Source organism: Camponotus vicinus, unplaced genomic scaffold, assembly GCF_025532165.1.
Source record: "Camponotus vicinus isolate PSW18456_S1 unplaced genomic scaffold, iyCamVici1.0 SCAF_14, whole genome shotgun sequence".
NCBI lineage: Eukaryota > Metazoa > Arthropoda > Insecta > Hymenoptera > Formicidae > Camponotus > Camponotus vicinus.
Window position 1 is genome coordinate 4825683 of NW_028141950.1, and position 18813 is coordinate 4844495.

Genomic DNA, 18813 nt, shown 5'->3' on the forward strand with positions numbered 1-18813 from the left:
TCTTAACTGCATTTTACGATGGCAAGCGTCGATAAATTCCGCATAATTTTTACATCATCCGTAGCATAAATGAACACGTGGATTTGTCACTTTATCAGCTCAAAGCGATGACGCGTCCATTATGAAGAGATTAAAAACGGAATGTACGATTAATTACACATTCGCTCTCATTATTAAAAGTTTAGATAGAAGCCCGTATGATACACCACCGATTAATGAGCCGCGCGTCGAATTTATTTTAATTAATCGCCGAATCAATCGGATGGTATCGCGCTTTATCCGGCAAATTGTACATCCGCGCGTCGTTTATTGTGTCGCGTTGGCTAAAGCTGTTTAAAAGAGCACGCGGCGCAAATCGAGCGTGTATTTATTTAGCAACATCGGCGTTATGTACCGGAAATGTATGTACAACGAATTGGCGCATTAAGCGGGGAATCTATTAAAATCTATTAAAATGTATTCCGCAAATTCCGCTAGCGTGATCAGTGATGTTGCCGAGACCGCGGCCAATTCGCCCCGAGTATCCCACCAAGGATTCTCTCTCTCCATCTTTGTCGAAACTCCGAGACCGTTTCCTTTCCTCGGCAAATACTCGGGTTGATTAAGTTAATCCAGACGCGCATCTCTTCCTCTCTCCCTCGCAAAGTAAGATAGTTCAGAAATAGCGAGAGATACATGTGAATTTCTTAATACAAGCGTGTGTGTAGGTGCGTTGTATGAGTTTTGTTTAATTTAATCAACGATTAATTATATCCAGGAAAGAATCTCCCTCTCTCTTCTTTAGAACAATAATTTATTTTTGATAGGAATTAGATATGAAGTTGTTTTGCAAGTGTGCTTTTTTTCATTCATCATCAGACAATGGCCGAGAAGTTTATCCTTCACAAATAATGAATAATAAATTCATTTTTTCAACGAGGATTAATATTATTCGAGGGGAGCTTTTTGTAAAAGATGCAAATATTCAATTATCCGATTCGTTATTTAATTAATTATATCCAGGAAAGAACCTTCCTCTCTCTTCTTTAGTACAATTTATTTTTGATAGGAATTAGATATGAAGTATTGTGCTTTTTTTCATTCATCATCAGACAATGGCCGAGAAGTTTATCCTTCACAAATAATGAATAATAAATTCATTTTTTCAACGAGGATTAATATTTTTCAAGGGAAGCTTTTTTTGTAAAAGATGCAAATATTCAATTATCCGATTCGTTATTTAATTAACGATTAATTATATCCAGGAAAGAACCTTCCTCTCTCTTCTTTTGTATAATTTATTTTTGATAGGAATTAGATATGAAGTATTTTGCAAGTGTGCTTTTTTTTATTCATCATCAAACGATGACCGCGTAGTTTTTCGTATCCTCACAAACAATTAATAATAAATTCATTTTTTCAACGAGGATTAATATTTTTCAAGGGAAGCTTTTTTTGTAAAAGATGCAAATATTCAATTATCCGATTCGTTATTTAATTTTAATGACACAATAATCCAGAGAGAATCAATTGACAGCTACCGCGGTGCGTATCGCCGAGGATATTTCTCCCTCTGTTTGTCGAATAAATTGTACTTTACTCTATTTAAACAACACGATTTCAAACAGAGAGAGAGAGGGAGAACAGTCGGAAAACACTGTTGTAAATTACATGAATATGTAATATTATCGCGATACGCGAGCAGAGCTCGCGTTAATCTAATTCTCCCTATGTAAATAAACTCGCAGAAACGGAAAGCAGTGCGTACGCTATCCATCGCGAGAGACCGTGCGCATCATCAATATGCGCAATTACACGTGGCTGTGAGATAGAGCGATCTGCCGCGAGAAAATTTGTTATCGCTCCCCCAAGTGCCGTTAAACTTCCGTGCGCTCGCATCGATTATTAATCCGTCGATCGTTATTAAACCGTTGTCGTTACAAGAAATTTATCACGTCGCCCGTGACTAACGCGCAACCCGCGGAAAATAACCGCGGCTCATTTTCACCAAGATCGCCCGCGATAATGGATTTAGGTAAGCGTGATTGATTCGCAAGCATGTTGCTGCCGACGTTGCCGGGATAAAGTTTTACACATACCGGACGCGTGCATGTGTTCCCCTCCCCCCGCCCCCGCGAAGAGGGAGGAGGGGGCGCGCGGAGGCGTCGTGATAGATGAAATTTACGTAATGATAATTCATCATTGCGCTTATCGCGTTAAATGTGTTACCCGCTCTCCGGGTTGTACATCATTGTTAACGGGAATGTCAGAGTTTTCCTTCTAATAGATCGCATCGGCTTGATACACGATGCACGATGCGTTTACGTTTTACGCAAATCGTACTCGCGCACTAATGCGATACTAGATTAGCATAATCGAGACGGATCGCGAGCGAGGGAAAGTTGCGGAATTTATCTTCCTTGAGAGAGAAACGTTGATGGTACACAATTCCTGGAATTAACGAACGCACACGTAACTGTCCCCCGTCTCTCTTTCCCTCGTGAACTTTCGAGTTTTACTCAAGCCGGTATACATCTTTATTTCACCGTGAAAGTTCGTCCTCAAAGTTTCCCCGAAGATTTCAACTTTTAATTAACACGCGCCAAATACCGGATTCAATGTTTCTTTCAAAATTCTTCGCGAGGAAATATCCATCCTTTTTGCGAGAAAAGTAACCGGATGACTGCACTTAATAACTTAATGATTTTAATCATTTTAATAATTATCAATTTTATACAAACTTGAATTAGATATGATATGATTAAAATATTTAATTACAAATTATAAAAATATTTAATTACAAATAAAAAAATTCTGGTTGCTTTTAATCCGAGAGGATGAAGGATATAATCTATGCAATAGCAAAAATTTGTAATATCATAGATATGCATACAGATAATGCACACTTAATAAATTATCTGCAAACAGTTTAACGCTGCTAATGGATATTCCAATTAATTATTGATTTATTCATGGAATTAATGGCATTATATTTGGAATTTGACGCAATTATAAAACGATATATTAACCTATCGATCAATAAATAATCGCGCATTATCAAATTTATATTTATTTCAAATTTATTTATAACGAGACGTAAACTTTTCCCGCTAATGTCGCAAAAGATCGAGAGGAGTCCGCCTCTAAGTCGTAAAATAGCCAAAGTTCTGCTCTAACGAGAGGATTAAGTACCGTCGCGGTAAAAACCCGACGCGAACGATCGACGGGACAATCGGCGATTTTCTCGAGTTCGGTGCATTTTGTGGCGCATCAAGATCCTCTCGCCGGGGGAAGCTACACCCAATGATGGCACACGACGGTCCCACGAAACGCGTTACTGGGCCACGGGGTAAGAAATCGATGAAGCCCCCACCTCTCCCTTCCACCCTCTTCCTCCCCATCCCCTATTCGTCTACCCTTTACGTCGTCCCGACGACGCCGAGAGGAACATTCGCTTCTTAGCCGCACCCTGCAACACTCGATTGGTTCCTATAAATACGAGCACCCTCGAGGCTTTTCGCCACTCTCGATCTCGCGAAGGGGGTGGACCGTTAACGCCAAGACGGCTCCCTCGAGACGGTCACCTCCGGTCTGTAGTTGCACGCTGGTGAATTAAGGCCCCCGACGACCTTTACAGCGGTATCACTTAGTATTACGTCTGCGAGGAATTTAGCCTCGATTAATTTCGAAATTTTGTTAACCTCAGATTACCATAATATGACTCCATATATCTGACGATGAGTTATATCGTGGTAGATGTAATTTCGAAACATTTATTAATGATGATTTCACATTTGCTTTTGATTCTGTAATATTTAGTAAATAAGAGAAGTCGTATATTATATTTATATTCGATATATATTATATTTATATTTATATTTGATATATTTTATATTTATATTATAATATATTTATATTCATATTTTATAACAATTAGCGAATTTAAATATTCAGACGCCGTGTTTACATTATCAGAATCATCTCTTGATTGATATTCTTAATGTAATTATTATAAAATCTTTGAAAAAGTAATAATTCATTCAATTAATGAAATGAAATTATTAACATTAATTATATATATGATGAGATAAATATCTATTTCTTGACATTTTTGTTTAGCAAAATATTATAACATCAGATTCATCAACAGATCTTTTCATGAAACGTTTTAATGATTGATCTAGAATACCCTTGGTACTTCACGGTTTCGAAAAGAGACTTACGATGCACTTTTATCCGTTCGCCTCTTGATTGCTTTATGGTCCGTAATGCACCTTGTCAGTGTAATAAAGCGAATGGATTGACGATTTTGCCAAGAGAGAAGAACGGTTTACCGCCTCTAGCAAAATTTCATTGCTCAACTTGCTTTTTGTTTTATTAACAACATAATTGAATATGATGAATGACTAGTTGAAGATTATCGTTAGATATTATTCACATTTTTTCTCTGTAAACAAAAATATTTTTTTTTCATTTCCACAGCTGTTAATCAAATCTTTTAAATTTCTAATATCAACTTTATATAGAAAGATATACAAAACTCGGCAATAAAATAATAAAAACATTATTGAAATATATTTAAAATAACAAATTAAAAAACATACTCGCTCTCCTCCTCTTTCTTCGCGTTATTTTTTTAAGTGAATCCATTACAATAAAAATGTATGAGAGAAATATATGTAAATGTTGTGATAAGCTTAGATGTGTCAAATATAATTTAAATTTAAAAGCGATTTCATTCGTGAGGATTTCTTCTAGAGAAAGATGAGGCTTTTGATGTTATACTTTCCGATTGTGTTCAATTGAATCACCTTTTTACCGAAACCCTGAGGAACAGTTGCAACATCGATTAGCATAAATCCTAATTAATTCAATTCTCTGTTCTTCTTCAACCAGACGGCAATCCGCCAAGGATTTAACATTACGAATATTTCTTTTATTCCCAGAAGGAAATTTTTTTACTTGAATCTTTTTGAGCGCGATCGCGTTTACCGCTTCAACGATCTACAAAATGCGGGCGGATGGATGGGATTGGAAGCCGGCCAATTAATCGATTAACGCAAATTACAGTGTATGTACAGTCGAGAGAGATACTGCTGCAGAATTTTGCCGCAAATTTATAGTGATAGCACGCGCGATGCAAATTAATTATCCGGATGATCAACTCTCGCGTTGCGCGAAGTTTATACCATCGTGACTCCGGGAATAGAAAAAAAAATCGGTTCAAAACTTCGTTCTACTCGTTAGCGTAATTGCGATATGTCGCCGTCTCGTCGCTGACGTAACCGCATTAATTCGCGTAATATCGAATGCGCGTGGGATTTTTCGCGGAGTTCGTTTATTACGCTATAATAAAGATACAAAGAGGGCTAATCTGAAAATGAACGTAATCGATAATTAACGAAGCTGTTATTTAATCGCTGATAAAGCACCGCAGTGGCCATTTTCGAAAAGTTTCATAATTAAAGTCGGCCACGTGGTTAACGTTAACATGTAACGCATTTTATTGATAATTTTCGAATTCCAAAATTTGCAAAAAATAATCTAAGCTTATTATAGTCTATTTTTGATTAATTCTCTATAATTATCCTTCTTAAATTAATCCTTTACAATTTAATACGCACGCATCAAATGCATATGCATAAATAAAATCATCAAAAAATAAAATATGCTTAATTATTACACATTTATCTGTATTATTACATTTATTTGCCGAAAATGTTACAGTTATCCTGTGGAATTATCATTAAGATATTAGTGATCTTGCCCTCCCTATCTCTTTGTCTCTTTGCACCAAAGTTCTACAAAATTATCTGCGATATTAGTGATATCGACATAATTAACAGCATCGTTACTAACTTTCGTAATCGAGAATCCAGGCAACAATTCCAACTACCATCGTCGACGCCGTGAGCTTATTAATATCTCGATCCTCTACCTTCCCGCGCAAAGGCCGACAGACGATTAATTAGTCTTCCGATGTTACGTGCGCAACACACGTAGTTATTAATCTCGCTCGAGCAGCGGCCCGGATGCGGAGATGAACAATCGATTCTGACAAAATATCGAAGGCGAATGTACGACTTCATGAAACCGACAGATTGTAACGAGACAGAGATTGATTCACCTAGATTCACCGCAACGTCACTCGACATCCCTCTTTCGTCATGTCTTCGTGAAAAATCGACCTATCGGAATGGGGTAATCCACCAGCACTTCAGCCATCTTGCTCTCGTTTCCTGCCTTCGCGAGGATTTGGCGGATTGAAAGGGGGGGACTTGGAAATTCTGTTCTTTACGCAATAATAAAAAAAAAAGAAGAAAAAAGAAAAACCGATGAACGAGTTTCGCGACGAAATTTCGCCACGGATGACATCATATAATCCCGTCGCGGCCACATATTGCCAACTTTTTCGCACGATTTTAACCGAGTATAACTCTATACATATTCGATTCCATTTTAAAAGTATGTTTGTATTATTGTTTAATTTTTAATTTGTAAATCTTTGATATCCTGACGAATAAATCGCAGCTGTTTTTCCATTCTCCTACCAGAGAGGTGATCCATCTGAATAAATTTGTACAGGAATCTTGTCACAATGTTGAGCGGTAAATTTGCTCTCGGTTTACCGGTTCTATTCGATCTCGCTGGAATAAAATTGAAAAAAATAAGATGAAAATTCTTTCCTCTCGCGCGCCTTACGTTAACGTCTTTTCGCAATTTTCCGTTATACGTCTCGGGTGAAACCGCGCGAGATAAAAAAAAAGACACAACCGCACACGGTCCTTAGAAACTGAAGAAGTCCCACAGTTCACACGGTTAAATACCCGCGACAAAAAATGCCCGACTTAATTACCTCCCCTCTTCCCTCTCGCGACGTGAATAAATCTCGGACGAGAGAAATATGCGGCGATATATCGGGTCGAAAAAATGGCGTCGCGCGCGTAGAATTCCGGGGGCCACGTGGTATCGAGTCCACGCGTGCTATCGGATCCATGTTTCACGGCGAGACTCAAGAGAGGGTGAGAGAGGGATGGAAAGAGAGAGACGGAGAGAGAAATGAGAAGCGGAATCGGATCCTGTGGAGAGGATGCCGACACAATGTCGCCCATAATTCGCCCTAGCCGTCCGCCCGCGCGACTTGAACAAAATGCACGGATCTGTTCCGTATTTCACTTGTCAGTCTGTACGCGAGACTGTATCGCAGCCCCATTACTCGTCGCCGTTTTGCTCCTTGGGACATAAATCGCGGGAACGATGTGCGTATACACCGGCTGTCTCGACACGGTCGTATCTCCTCGCGACCGTAAATTTTTCTCAGGATTAATCCTTCCGGTGGCCTAGAGTATATATCGCACGGAGGTGTCCTGGGTTCACCGACCTCGCTTGATTCAACTCTTTGATTAATCGAACCGATCTGTTCAGATATTAACGTTACGTCGCCAATTTATTGTAGATACACAGCAAAAATACAATTTGCCAGTTTGGAATCAATTACGTCTTAATCCAATCATCAAGTTTTCTATGTCTGTCAATAGTTTCGAATTTTATGATCAAGTTTTCATATCTTAGACAGACACGATCTTACATTAATAATACTTTTCGAGGAGGAAAAAATTTCGCGATAAATGGTTAAATGATCACGTGCTTTAAAGTTATAGCCACGTGCAGACGCGTATAATGGCCGATAAAAAGCTTGAGAAATTGACGAGGACGCGCGCCTTGGACGACAAACTTTCAGGCGCGACAGACGTGGAATATCAAATGAGCGGAACATATCGTCTCGTCTCTCGATCAGTGACAAGAAAGAGATTTACAGCCTTCAATGTCGAACTCTGAAATTTTCCAAAGTTCGTTCTCGCTGCTCCTCCGCGTCCGAAATGTTCGATATTATATTTTTCCCCGGCTGTATGTATATAACGAGGGGGGATGCGGCGAGTGGGAATTTACCGTCCGACTTTGGTAACCCACGGGGGGTGTTAGTGAGAGCCATATATCTCTCTGGACCGGGCGACGTCAAACGCTCGGCCGGGACGATATATTTTGCTTATCGGGAAATGTTAAAGCCGCGCGCACGCGACGAGGATTATTTTAGCGGCGAAGTCACTCGGCGAATATCGCGGTCAAAAATCGTCCATGAATCCTGCGCGGATTTTCTTTTTTTTTTTTTCCTCGTCTTTCTCGTTATTTTCGGGCTCGTCGGGGGGTTTCATCTGCGATACATTGCACCGTGCAAATCTCCGGTTAAGTGAAGATTTTTTCTCTGCCAACCATTCTCCGAGATTGCATTCGGTTTTACCAAGTATAATACGGAAAGAGATATAGAATTAGTTGCAGCTAAAAAGTTTACTTTATCTTCGCGCCCCAAGTAAGTAGTTGCTATCAGTAAAGTAAGACACTAAGTAGTTACTGTGTAGATAAAGACAATTTTCAATGAAGATCTGTGAAATTGCATCCCGAAAAGCGAATTTTTATAAAATTCAATGGCATTTGATTGTCCACAATTTGTCCACAGATAATTGCTTTTATTCACCCTAGAAAAAAAATTAAAAATAAACAAAAGAATTAAATAAATTTTATCATGAACACCTCTGAGTGCATTATTTTTTAATAAATTATACATGGTACTCGATTGCTCACAATTTGTTCACACTTGTTGTCAAAATAAACGATTTTGAACATTATTTTATATATGTGTTTTTTCTCCAAAATACATATAAAGCAGCTCATAAAACTAAACAAACAGTGATACATTTATAAATTAAATAACCGTTCGAATCTCTTCGTGAATTATTATATACATGTATACATACATTTTATAAGAGAATGATATGTATAAATTTCCGTTATTTTATATCGATATTATATTGGATATATGTTCCCCATCATTCAACTTCGTTCAAATAAATTGATTGAAATCTCTTGCAAAATCAAATAAAACATTCAGCGCTGTATCAATATAAAAATAAAATTTATAAAAAAGTGTGTGTTTACAAGAATTATATGTTTATAAATTATTCTCTATTTTTTTCAATTTATTATTTATTATATATAAACTAATTTAAAGTATTACTTTCCTTCAATTATAAAGATTTTCTCTGAGAGTCTCTCTGTCAACTTGAAGTCCATCTCTCTCTTGCGAAAATTTTTGTTACTCGACATATAAAATAGTAAAAGCATTATATTGTAAAGTGCGTATCGTCGTTCTTGTCCACGTGTTTATCGAGGATACTCCACGTGCTCGTATATTCGAGGGAGTAACTTTCGAAGGTTTTGTTTGCTTAAAGATTTATCGATATCGCTCGAAGAGAACTTCTTTGTGGGTTAAAATAGAATAATGTTGCCAAACGAGACTATGTAGTGGATGACGTTGATCCACGATCGGAAGCGTGCAAAATCGGGAAAATGTTTCCGCTCCGCACAAAGAAATGTTTGTATCGAGTCGAAAATTTGCTCGAGTGGCGAAGAAAGGCAAACTAAGTTTTCCTTACGACTATCATTAATTCTTTTCTAACGCACCATATTTCACGTCAATACTTTATTCAACATACGCAAATCTGTGATAAAATTGGCGAAATATATAGACGTAATTTAAAATATATAATAAAAGTAATTTACAACAAATTACTATATCAAAAATAAAGTAAAGAAAAATAAATAATAGTAGATAATTTATTTTTATTTTAATTTATTTTTAATTTATTTTTATTTTAATAAATATATAAAATAATTTAAGTAATGATAGATATATCATGTTGAAAATGTCAACTAAAATGTTCAAATTCTTAATTTATTAATATCTGTAATTATAAAGATATGTATGATAATAAAGAAGAAAAAATTTGATGAATTAAATTTCAAAAGTCTTTATTCAACGAAGCTTTTCTTTGTTCGGTAATTTTTTTCTATTATACAAGTTAAATCCGCTTAAGTGTTAAAATATGTATGAAAATCAATTATTTGACTTAAAAAGACATTTTAACAACTGGTTTAACATTTTAAAGGAAAATTGAAATGGAGCCATACTTCGGGAGTTTCCCCACGAAATCTATCATTGATAGTTGATATGGTTGCAGTTTACAGCTACATTCTATCTGTTCTGTCAATATTGATATTTACATTTCAATATCGGTCTTTCATGCAGCCATTTGCAACTGAAAATATTTCCCTTCAAAATATCTCAGTTCGGGTATTTTCATGCAACGGCGACAATTGAAACGTGACGGAGTATCCTCGGTCGGTTGTGAAAAATATTCAAATACAGGAGAACAAGTCGAGGAATAGCGCTCGTAGGATTTTCTAGATGGGATATTGCGTCGTCCACTCGAGTGCTCAATAGCGAAAGAAATTTGCGCGTCGAGGACAAGAAAGATTAAGAATAAAGCGGCTACGCTTCTCCAAGTGGCGACAATATTATCCTGGAGGAAAAGTGCCGTAATCTCCGGCGTCTCCATGCAATTTTTTTATGTCTGCGATCCTCACTCGTTTCAATGTAAAAAGAAAAAGGAAGATTATCCTGTGTGTGCTCTGACGGCGCTCTAAAAGAAGACCATTCACCGGAAGCTTTATATAAGACGTAAAAATTCCAACGATCCACTCGACCGAATTTATAAACGCACCAAGACCCGCATTTCTATTAAAATAATAAAAAAAACGATAATCGGATTTATTCGCGGTAATTAGCAACGTAACCGAGGAAAAAACTATGATTGCCGTAAGGAAATTTTCATAGTAAACTGTGAAGCACATTTCTAGCAAAAACATTTTTATCCGCACTGACTTTGATAAAAATTGAATATGTCTGCAGACGTCACGCGTGAGACTTGAAGCAAAATATTGCGTTGTTTTTTAATTAACCCCTTCACAGTCCAGCGAAAAGAAACTTTCCGTGCCAAAAGTGTGTTGAAGAAAAAAGTTTTTAAAATTGCATGAATTCGTCAATATAAATATTATTGAGGTCGCCGAATCCGAATCTAAAGCCAGAATTACAAAATTCAAAATGGTGAATCCAATATGGCGGATCAAAATTCAAAATAATTTTGGATTTCAATAAAAATGTGTATCATTTTTGGGGTTGCAAAATCCAAACCTAATATCAGATTTTCCAAATTGAAAATGGCAAATCCAATATGGCGGACCAGACTTCGAACAAATAGTTGACATACATAAAGGTTGTATATTTTTCTCTTCAATTATTTTTAAATCCCGCTCTCTGCCGAACCCAGAGTCACGAATCGAGGACGTGGCGGTCATTGACTTCGTTTTTTTATTTTTTTTATTTCTTGAAAACTGGTATACGTTTCCACTTCTGTGCAAACAGCTTGATTTGATAATTCGTGACTCTGGATTCAGCAGATGGCGGGATTTACAAGTAATTGAAGAAAAAAATGTACATCATTTATGTATGGCAACTATTTGTTCTGGTCCGCCATATTAAATTTGCAATTTTTAATTTGGAAAATCTGATATTAGATTCGAATTCGGCGACCCCAAAAACGATAAGAAACCCATTTTTATTCAAACCCAAAATTATTTTGAATTTTGATCCGCCATTTTGAAGTTCGAAATTCTGATTGCAGATTCGAATTCAGCGACTTCAGAAACTTTAAAATACCCAAGGACAATCAAATCGTAACAGTAATAACATGTTTTTTTCAAGATGCCCCTATAGGGGCCATGAAGCAAAAGTGGCACGAAATTTTTTGGCCCCTATAGGGGTCCCTGACAGTGAAGGGGTTAAGCTTCTAACACAAAGAGCTTTGTTCTTTTTAATAATGCTCAGATCCTTTAATTTATTCATTTATCCATTTTCATGACATTATATAACATAATATAAATTTTATATAAATATTTAAAAATAAATATTTAAAAATTTTATATAAATATTTTAATATAAATTTTATATAATATAAATTTTATTTCTTTTTATTGCAGGGTGAATATACCCGTATCTATTTTAATTTTTTTATTGCATATCTCTAAAGCAGCAACGAATAAAAATGTATTTCATAAAAGAGAAAAAAACTATAAATTTTTTTATGATACAAGCAGTTTCCTCTTATGAATAACGCGCTCTATATTTTCCTCTGCTATTATGTATTCAATTTGCTTTAGTCCGGTTTTAATTGAACAAATACAATTGATATTTTCACCGCGAGACGAGTAATTCGAGCATAATATGAAGACAGAGTCAGAATATGAAGATCGCAAACGGTGCACTACTTGCGCTTTATTATCGTTGCTTTGTTTAATCGTGCAGGCTGCTGCATGCGATGTAATGTACTTCGTTTCTCTGGCATTTTCCCTGAGATAATTATATGGAGGATAATCACTTTTCGCGAAATTACAATCACGCACACGTAGCACGGTCTGACAGCTTACGCATAATATAATGAAGCTGATAATTAGCTCTTGCGATATCTTTAGGATCCATTCATCATAAGTGGCAGAATTTTATTCGCCATCATCGTCCGCCCCTTAACGAACAATGATTACGTCAATAATTACGTGGCTCTTAAAAAGTAGAGTATTTTGAGATTGCCTGCAAAATTTTAATTAAATTGAAGCCGGAGGTTGATCCTTTGAATATCTACAGTTTTTTTATATTTGTCAAAAATAAAATTATATTATGGTTTTGGTTTTTTTTAAATAAGATTTTGTAAAGAGTGAAATTTAACGAAAGTAGGATAAAGATGACTGAAAGAATGTTCGAATTATTCCTTAAATATTTTCATTAGATCTTTTATACTTTGTTTTCAATTGGAATTTTCTTAACCTGTAAATATATCAATAGAATTAATATATAAATTATAATATATTATTACTTTAAAATCGTTTATTAAAAAACTGCACCGCTTATAAACCGCGATTGTGTCACAATTTTGCAAAATTATGAATGCATCCGTAAATGATTTCATTATTAATCGAAAAATGATTTCATTATTATAAAAGTCCCTTAAAGCGAAAAAGAGACGAGATTAATATATATATGCATATATATGTGTGTATAATGTATGTTGGTTTAATTTTTGCATGGAAAGCTTTTTGTCGTTTCCGTTTTGACAATTTGGCCGACACAGCTTGTGCAAGCGAGCTATTATAAATTCCTCTTTATGCAAATATGGGACCGCGTGAACAATGCTATACTAATTTGTGGAATGTTCGTTGGAACTTACTTGTTGGCAACCGGCTACCTATTATTCGTTGTTTCCCCAGGCATACATGTTAGCGAGTATCTCGAGTATCCCGAGCTTTCCAAACACACAGTGCAAAGCTCTATATGTCATAATATCTCTTTGACAAATACAGACATGTGTAATTTGTTGTATCAAAATTACATGCAATCAACAGAGGACAACCATATAGTAATTGCTTTTGTGTAATATAAATTTAATATATTTTTTAAATTTCATATATTCTCGTCAATAAATATATTCCTTGTCAATTTTTAAAAAATACTTTAAATTAGTGAAAAAATACATTGTTAAATATGATTATGAATTATTAATCAAGTATAATTTTGTCCTAAAATAATATTGATTATATATTTTTTCAACATGAAATATCTTGACAATTAAATTTTAAAATAAAATATTGTTAAAATAAGATCCAGATTTTTTCATTAAATACTATAAATTAAGATTATATCAGTATTTCCAATTCTATTCTAATAATTAGGAGCCGCTTATAATTATAAAATTTAAATCTTGATTATATAAAGATTTCCAACACAATCTTAATCTAGAGTATCGGGAAGAAGAAGTTGGAGGAAATTCCGACGAAAATCGTCCGCCTGGTGCACCGTCTGCTCCGCGAATTCTACAGTAGATAGTCTAGATCGCGGATGCGCACTATAAATCAGACTTTAAACCCGGAACAAGGTGGCCCCCGCCCCCGTTGTCGCTGATAATGAAAATCCCACGGCGGATGTTCGCGGATTCTTCCGCAATTCCGAACATAGCGCGCGCTTGAAAGGCTGCCAAAATAATTTCGGGAGAGTTCGAGAGAAGGCAACGTGTGATGCGATTCTCCCGAGGCGGTGAGTTTCGATTCCTTTTGCGAAGAAGCGCGAAATCTGTCGAATTCGCGTAGCAGCCGTGTGGCAGATTGGATCAGCCTCCGCGAGATTAAAAATTCTAATTTCTCTCGCGCGGAATAATTCGAGTGCTCGCGATAAAGGCTTCCCTCCCTCCCACCCCCGCATTGCTTGCTCCATAAATAATCTCTTTCGACACACTGCGAAATCCGGGCACGCGTGCACAGGTGTGCCATGCAGGATCGATTTGCATAACTACGCGTTTAGATCGTCGATGAAAAATTAGTCGCGATTCGTTATTGGCCATTCCGGTCGCGTCCCTAAATTGATTTAATTGGAAAATGTTGATTTTAAAGGGAAATAGTCCATTTTATACACTGGAAAGATTAATCTTCCTTTCGTCTCCTCTATCGCATGGATCTCGGAGGTTTGAAGATTTTTCCCGCATTGCTTTATATCTCAGTTATATGTCACTGGACATAAAACTTTATTGTCAGGTATTCTACGCGCTACTATTATTCATACGTGTTGTCAATGCGAGTATATATCAATTTTGATGAATCTGCTCACATTTTTACGAGAGAGACTATATATCAAATGCCAAAATTTTTGATGAAGCGAATTTTTCAAAAAATATATTTTATTGTTAAACAAAAAATATATCTATCAATTTTTATATATCAATATATATCAAATTTTAAAGAAATAATGTAGAAATAATTCTTCGGTTGTTTTTTTTTAATTTCATCAAAATATTTTTCATGGAAAAGAAAAATATTTGAATTCGCATGAAAAATAATATATATTTTGAAATATATTTTGTGGTTAGATATCAATTTATATATTTTAACGAAACAAATATCGTTAAGCAAATAAATGCAAGTATTAAACATTAATTACACGAAACAATAAAATGCAACAAAAAGATGGTTCGATTGTTGCTCATGATAGCTTCCAAATTTTTCATACTAAAATATTAATATTAGCATGATATTTACGTTAACGAAATGATGTTAAAATAATATACATAGATTAGTAAAATATTCCACTTTCGATAGAATTGTAATTTCACAGACCACTTAATCAAGATCTATGCAATATAATTTGTAATGCATACAATGATCAATGAATTTCTACTCATATCTGAATGAGAAATGAGGTCACGATCGTATCAATACATAAAGTTATTTTATAGCGGTTATTTTACATTATCATCAATTTATCGATGAGTAATTGGTACCATATTTCACCATTTTCTCCATTATTTTAATATTTCATTAATTTTAGCAATTTTCTCTCACATCATTTATAAATCACACAATCTAAATGTCCTTCGATTCTTGAGATACAACCACATGCGTGATACAAAGATAATATTTTTATTCAATCCAAAAATCAAATTATTTCACAATATTATTCAATCTTTTAGATGTTGAACAAGAGATACAAGTATACATTTTTACAGTGTGTATTTCCACATTTAGTGGATTTTTCTTGTAGTTTCTCTCCTGATAAATTTTTATAAAAACCGCAAGTATCATACACTAGGGCTAAAGAATCGCTCGCTATCCTACCAGTTCATTAAAGTCGCTCGCAATTTGCGGGTTATGAGGACGCAAACTGCGCCGGGAGAAGTTCCGGAAAACTTCTTCCGGCGACGTCGTCGTATGTCGCTGCGGTTGGAAAGACGACGGCGAACTTCCCGTAGGAATGCGGCCGAGGTGTGCGAAATTCCAGCTGCGTCAGGGCAAGAACCGCTGATGAAGTCGTATTATCGTCCTCGTTAAAGGTACCTGCCTCTACCTCGACCTCGTGGAAGGCGAAAAGCCGCCTATTTCACACGCGAGGAGGAATTTCCGACATATCCCTGCGGAGTCGACAAAGAGAAAGAAAGAGAAAGAAAGGGGAGGCGAAGAGATAGGGAGAGAGGGAGAAAGAGAGAGAGAAAGCGTGACGAGAATAAGAATATAAACTATAAGCTCTCTCGTGGCTAGTTGGCAGACAGTTCGGCCGCATTTCCGTTTGAGAAGATACAACAAACGCTCGTGGAATGCGCGGTACGGACGAGGGCGGAGGAATTTGTGTTGTATTTGACTGACTCGCCGGTGAAGAGTTACTTTCGGAAGCAATTTCAGGTTTCACGATCGCGTTGCGAGGATATCTTTCATCCGGACGGATGAATTCACCTCGATGAAACGCGATCGTCAAAACTTTGAATGGCTTATCGAGCAGCAAATAGCGATATATTACTCGTATATCGCTGGTACGCATATCTGCCCTGTGCGTTATTCAGAATTTCGATCTGTATAAAATTCTTATAATTCTTTTTTAAGCTCCCCCCAACGTGAAGAACAAAAGCAAAGAACAAAAGTGCTAAAGTATAATCTATCTTTTCCATTATATTCTCTATAATATTCTCTATATGGTTTCATAATATCGCCGAGATGAATCTTTCGTGAATAAAAAATGATGAGTGCACTCTGATAAAACAGAAAGAATGTTTCTACAAATAAACACGAGAAATAGCAAATGAAAAAATTTTAGAAATTTTTTTAGAAATTTTTGCGATTTTATCACTAATTGTTAAGTACGTATTCTTTTAATTAAAAATTGTAAAAATAAAGTTTAATTACGATATGAATTTAACGTCTTAAAATAAAGTTTAATTACAATATGAATTTAATGTCTTACTATAAACTCGTTAATTATCTATTTTAAAATGAAAAATAGCCATATCAAATTACATGCAACTACAGATTGCAAATAAAATTATTCGCAATATTATATTATCTAAACGCCAATGAAATTCCGTTCTTTAGAGAAAAGCGACAATATTAAATGAGATTACATAAATTGAAAATATTCATCTTTGATTTACGCATTATGTATCAATTTGATAATGCGAATAATATAATCTATGAGATATTTATGCAGCAGCATTAATATGCAGCGTGAAATAATGTACTGATATGAATTAAGGCTTCAAAAATATGCATGCATGCCGAATGTTATATGCGATGATAAACGGACATGAAAAATGACGCGTGAACAGCGGAATAAATTAATTTTCCGGTGAGCGGAAATTAATTTACAATCAGCTGTAAATTTTAACCATCGAATCGCAAAGTTTCATGCTTATTTCATGAGAGAAGATGGCGTAATTCTTTTTACTTATTTTTAAGCATATTTTCCCACCGTCTACGCGAAATAATTTAGCGTGACATTTCGAAAACTTGATAGAGGGATTAGAAAATTTTCATCGCGCCATTAATCATTAGCTCCAAAAATGGCATTTTTCTCGTTGATTAAAGTTACACGGAGAAATTGCGCGAATTCTGCCAATTTACGAGCGTTAAATTCTTATCGACTTTCAGTAACGACACATTTAACGACCAACGACACCGGTCGTTAAAACGCTCGACACTTGATCGTCTGACTTTTTTTACGGGGTAATTCGCGAGACGAGCAATATTAAAATTTTCGATGTGACTTGCCAGATAATTCTGCAGTATGCGTGTTTTATAACCGGTTAGAATTATTAAAAGGTTCGTCGAAAGTTAGAACGACATTTACGACTCTACTTGTGACATACTCTCTTGAAATGAGATTTTTAAATACGTTTCCCGAAGAAATATACCGAGATATATTTCTGTCGTTTCAGAAAGATCGTCGTCTTAGAATCTCTGGTCGAATCTTTGATCACGATTCCGAGACTGAGATTTCCTAATGTTTGACAAATGATACTAATGAAAATGTGTTTTGCACGTTTGTGCAATAAAGTTATAAATAAAAATAGTCTCTTTTAGTTGAAACACTGAATTATTAAAGATACCGATGTCTGAAGTGTCTTGAAGAGATCATAAATGTTCAGAAATACATTGAAGTGAGTCATCCAATAGAAAAAAAATAAAAAGATGCTTTTATCCTTTAAACTTTAATCCTGAACAATTTAAATATTTTTGTAATGAATTTTGGCGAATAACTATCACATGATAGCAACGTTATTATTTGCAATATTGAACAATAATTAATAATTAAACTTAAATCGATATAGTTTCATTCGACTAAACTTGCTTGTTATCCCGCATCGAATGGAATTGCTGATGAAATCTTGCTATGATCCCTAACGAGAGATCATGATAAGAAGCTTCTGTGAAAGGACATATTGATCTAGAACGAAGAGTAGTAACTAGTTATCTCCTATTGCGAGAATGGCTGAAGTAATCAGAGTCGCGCCAAGTATCAAGTCGAGCTGGCCAACGCGAGGGATTATAAATGAAATCGCAGATATCATCAGTTAGGCAAATGCATTTGAAGTATCGAGTCTAAACAAGAATCATATATTCACAAAATTATACATATTTAAAATTGGAAGCTTAACGAATTTATGTTGCATTTTAATTTTATTTCGACATGCTAGCTATTTCTCTTTTCCTATCTTTAGTATGTATATAATTATTATAAACGAAAAAAGAAATACATTTTTCCTCGTTTAAAAAATTCTAGATTATTAAATAGAGCTTATAAAATTCCAAATTTATAAAATTCCAAATTATTTTATTTATAATTTTCTAATTATGTCGAATGTTAAATCGGCTCGATGAAGCTTTAACGAGGCCTTCGCAGCTCGTATGTAACGCGATCATCTTATTCGATGTTAGCATTTCGCTTAACGTAGTATCATCAGACAATTCAATTGCCTCTATGCAATTCGTCGATGCAATTAGCTTGTCGCTTTTGATTAAACGCATCCTCCATACTGGCGACGGGAGCAGTAAATCCAATTGGCCATCGTGAGG

The 18813-nt window shown here is 35.4% G+C and overlaps 1 protein-coding gene across 14 annotated transcripts in view; it reads right to left on the reverse strand.

Moving 5' to 3' along the window:
• LOC145965466 (neural-cadherin-like) overlaps positions 1–18813 on the reverse strand; it is a 194431-nt gene that overhangs the window by 15735 nt on the left and 159883 nt on the right. The window lies entirely within an intron of this gene.